Source organism: Neoarius graeffei, chromosome 13 (genome assembly GCF_027579695.1).
Source record: "Neoarius graeffei isolate fNeoGra1 chromosome 13, fNeoGra1.pri, whole genome shotgun sequence".
Taxonomy (NCBI): domain Eukaryota; kingdom Metazoa; phylum Chordata; class Actinopteri; order Siluriformes; family Ariidae; genus Neoarius; species Neoarius graeffei.
The window spans coordinates 72,036,805-72,041,946 of NC_083581.1; positions in this window are offsets into that span (position 1 = coordinate 72,036,805).

A 5,142-nucleotide genomic window follows, 5' to 3' on the forward strand; every position below is an offset into this window, starting at 1 on the left:
GCGGTCAGGAGGCATGAAATAGAACTTTTAAGGTGGAGGGGGAGGTTATTCCATTCAATTACACATTTGTATTGAACACTCTTTTGACCGAGGGATGTTCGCACTAGGGGGATATGTAGTTGGTCGCTTTGTCGAGTTTGGTAAGCATGAAATTGGGAATTAAGATTTAAAAAACTATCAAATGTGTCTGGAAGAGAATTTCTAAGAAATTGGAAAGTGAAGATATTTAGCTGAAGTCTATTGATATCAATAATATTTAAAATCTTAAGCTTCGTAAACAGAGGTAAAGAATGGGCATAAAAATTGGATCCGGTGGCCATACGAACAAATCTTTTTTGGAGTAGTATTAGGGGCTGTAGTGTAGTGTAGTTTTTCATTATTATTATTATTATTATTATTATTATTAAAAAACAAAATATTACATCGTTCATTCTGGAACACAAGCACAAGTACGAGCTTTGAAACACATTCAGCCCAGAATACCCGGATGAGACAGCGGTCTATGATTTGCCCAGATGACTTCCGGGTTGTTGCAACGGATATGTATGATGTCTTTTCGAAAATGGACTGAGCGCTGTATAAAATCTGGAGAGCTCATTGGCTCGTCAGAGTGAAGCCATCTGGCCGCCATCTTACCACTCCCATCACGTGTATTTGGCTGATGTGTTAAACCGTCGTATCCGATCAAACTTGCCCCAAGAAAAGTATCTCCTGAGTTTTTCCCCCTTTCATTACCTCGTCTTATTTTCTCAACTTTACCCCCATTCCTTACATATCTTTATAGCGCTCTCCTTCACTGTTATTGTTGTTTTTTCCCCTTTTCCAGTCCAGTCTCTGATCATTTTTTGAACGTCTCTTTTACTCCTATAATTATTTCAATGGAGATTATTTCAGTTTTTCTCTTATACAGTGTATCTTTCTCTTTCATATAGTTCTTCCTTATCTATCTATCTATCTATCTATCTATCTATCTATTGGTCACAATTCACTGTCACAATATTCATGCAGCTTGCAAGGCAAGGCAAGTTTATTTCTATAGCGCATTTCATACACAGTGGCAGTTCAATGTGCTTTACAGAGGTAAAAGCAAAACAGTAAACAATAGAAAATAAAATTACATAAAATAAAGGGGGAAGAAGAGAGAAAAATAAAAATAACATAAGAATTAAACAATAGTAGAAATAAAGTAATAAAATGAAGTAAAAGTTCAGTAAAAAACAGCAGAATGAAATGGAATAAAAGTTAAGTAAAGTTTAAAACATGCAAGGACTGTAAAAGTTAAGTAAAGTTTAAAACATGTAAAGATGACGATATTTATCAGTTAGCAGAAAGCACCTGAAAACAGCTTGGTCTTTAGTCTAGATTTGAAGCTGCCAACAACAGGAGCATTTTTAATGTCCTCTGGCAGTTGGTTCCATAGCTGTACTGCATAGTAGCTAAATGCTGCTTCATCACACTTTGTTTTAACAACAGGTTTTACCAGTAAATTTTGCTGCCGCGATCTGGTAGATCTGATTGGGTTAGGCCGCTGCAACATATCAGAGAGGTAATTGGGCCCTGTACCATTTAGAGATTTGTACACCAGCAGCAATGCTTTAAAGCCAATTCTGTAGCTTACTGGAAGCCAGTGAAGGGACCTTAGAATTGGAGTAATGTGCTCTGTTCTTTTTGTTCGTGTGAGAACCCTAGCCGCTGCATTTTGAATCACCTGAAGTCGTTTGATGGTCTTTTTTGGCAGGCCTGTGAAAAGGCCATTGCAGTAGTCAACCCTACTAAAGATGAAGGCATGTATAAGGTTTTCCAGATCATTTTTTTCCTCTTAGTTTGGAAATGTTTTTTAGGTGATAAAATGCCGATTTAGTGATTGCTTTCATGTGACTGTCAAAGTTTAGCTCGCTGTCAATGAAAACACCAAGATTTTTAACCATATCTTTTGTTTTAATCCCCTTTGTGTCAAGAATAGTGGTAATCCTGAGTCTTTCATCTTTTTTCCCAAATAGAATTACTTCTGTTTTATCTGTGTTCAGCTGAAGAAAATTTTCTGACATCCAGTTGTTGATTTGGTCGATACACTGGTAGAGACATTCAAGGGGGGCATAATCATAAGGTGATAGAGCAAAATAAATTTGGGTGTCATCTGCATAGCAGTGATACAAAATTGAGTTGTTCTTGATAATTTGTCCAAGTGGGAGCATATAAAGGTTGAATAGTAATGGTCCAAGGATCAACCCCTGGGGGACACCACAGGTCAAGGACATTGATGTTGAGGTACAACTTCCCATGGTAACAAAGAAGCTTCTATCTTTTAAGTACGATTTTAACCAATTGATAACTTTACCAGTCAACCCAACCCAGTGTTCAAGTCGATATAGCAGTATGTTGTGATCAACAGTATCAAAAGCTGCACTGATGTCCAGTAACACCAGGACCGATGTTGCCTGCATCAGTATTAAGATGTATGTCATTTATAACTTTAATCAGCACTGTTTCAGTGCTGTGATTGGCACGAAATCCTGACTGAAAGTTATCAAAACAGCTGTTTGATATCAAGAAGGCAGTTAATTGATTGAAGACAATTTTTTCAAGGATTTTCCCGATGAATGGTAGATTTGATATTGGCCTGTAGTTGTTCAATACTGAAGCATCCAGATTATTCTTTTTAAGTAGGGGCTTTACAACGGCTTTTTTCAGAGACACAGGAAAAATGCCAGTCTCTAGGGATGTATTTATGATCTGAAGCACATCTGTAATTATGAGGTGAAGATCAGACTTAAAAAAGTTGGTGGGCAGAATGTCCAATTCAGATGTTGAGGAACTGAGATTTTATACAGTTTTTTCAAGAGTCTCGTAATCAATCAAACAAAATTCTGACATTGTGTTGAAATTGTCTATCTGTGTCACTGGTGATTGCAGCTTTTCAGTTATTTGCAACTGAGATATATTATGAGCAATATTCTGCCGTATTTTATCAATTTTACCTTCGAAGAAGGATGCAAACTCATTGCATTTATTAACTGAGAGAAGTTCAGGTGCTAATTGTGGTGGGGGATTAGTTAGCTTCTCTACTGTTGAAAATAGCACACGGGCATTGTTCATATTCCTGCTGATGTTGGAGAAGAAAGACTGTCTTGCTTTACCAATTTCATAATTATATTTACAAAGCATCTCTTTATGGATTTGATAATGGATGTGAAGTTTAGATTTGCGCCATTTTCTTTCAGTCTTCCTACATTCTCTCTTTAGCAGTTTAACAGCTGGGTATTGCTTCCATGGTGCTTTCTGCTTGTCATTGACTCTTGATTTTGAATGGAGCAATATCATCCATAATTTAGGTCATATTTAAATTAAAAATTTCCAGCAAGTCGTCTACAGAGTCTGACATTTTAGTTGAGATCCGTGAGAGAGCTTGCTCAAAGAGAACACGTGTTGTCGTTTATGACTCTCCTACCCATAGTCATTGAGCTGTTCTGAATGTGAGGGGACATAGAAACATCAGAGAAAACACAGAAATGATCAGATAAGGCCAGGTCAACAACAGTAGTAGAAACAGTAAGACCCTTTGCGATAACGAGGTCAAGGGTATGACCACGAGAGCGGGTCGGCCCCTGTACATGTTGAACTAGGTTGAAGTTGTCAGTAAGTGCAAGTAGTTCTCTGGCATAAGTGTTTTCAGGATTATCTACATGGAAGTTAAAATCCCCAGATATAATAAGACAGTCAAACTCTAAGCAAATGACTGACAACAGTTCACCAAACTCTTCCAGAAAAACTTTGGCTGAATGTCTCGGAGGCCTGTAAATAATTAATAACAATGTTAGGATCGTGAGTAGAGAAAAACAGAATGGCGGAGCGTGTTGCTGAACCAACCGAGGACGAAATAAAAACTCGATTCGAAAACAAATAAAAAAAGCAACAAAATATGGAATGACTATTTGATGGTAAGAACGTATATGGTTTTTTTTTTTCAAAAATTATTATTATTGCAGGGGCGGCACGGTGGTGTAGTGGTTAGCGCTGTCGCCTCACAGCAAGAAGGTCCGGGTTCGAGCCCTGTGGCCGGCGAGGGCCTTTCTGTGCAGAGTTTGCATGTTCTCCCCGTGTCCGCGTGGGTTTCCTCCGGGTGCTCCGGTTTCCCCCACAGTCCAAAGACATGCAGGTTAGGTTAACTGGTGACTCTAAATTGACCGTAGGTGTGAATGTGAGTGTGAATTGTCTGTGTCTATGTGTCAGCCCTGTGATGACCTGGCGACTTGTCCAGGGTGTAACCCGCCTTTCGCCCGTAGTCAGCAGGGATAGGCTCCAGCTTGCCTGCGACCCTGTAGAAGGATAAAGCGGCTAGAGATAATGAGATGAGATGAGATATTATTATCGCACTTTTCACAAATTGCTCCTGTCATTTCGCCGGTTTGTTTACATTCTAAGCGGAAATTATTTTGTCGGACGTTTTGTGTAAAGTTTTTAATTATCGAATTTGCAAAAAGGCGACACGGTGGTGTAGTGGTTAGCGCTGTCGCCTCACAGCAAGAAGGTCCGGGTTCGAGCCCTGTGGCCGGCGAGGGCCTTTCTGTGCAGAGTTTGGATGTTCTCCCCGTGTCCGCGTGGGTTTCCTCCGGGTGCTCCGGTTTCCCCCACAGTCCAAAGACATGCAGGTTAGGTTAACTGGTGACTCTAAATTGACCGTAGGTGTGAATGTGAGTGTGAATGGTTGTCTATGTGTCAGCCCTGTGATGACCTGGCGACTTGTCCAGGGTGTACCCCGCCTTTCACCCGTAGTCAGCTGGGATAGGCTCCAGCTTGCCTGCGACCCTGTAGAAGGATAAAGCGGCTAGAGATAATGAGATGAGATGAGAAAGACACGCGATGGGAGTGGTAAGATGGCGGCCAGCTGGCTTCACTCTTCTCTCCAGCAGGGAATAAGCTATGAGCTCTCCAGATTATAGAGCTCAGTGACTACATGGGTATGTTCACATACATGAAATGTACATTTGTGTTGTTGTTATCCCGATAAAGCACTTTTCGTGAGTGATTTTTTATTAGTTTTGACGCCAAACACCATTGTACATTCTCAACAAACTTCCGCGTGTGGGCGGGGCTTCTGAGAGCATAGAGTCGCAGTTCTTCCAATGAAATCGCTCAGCGGTG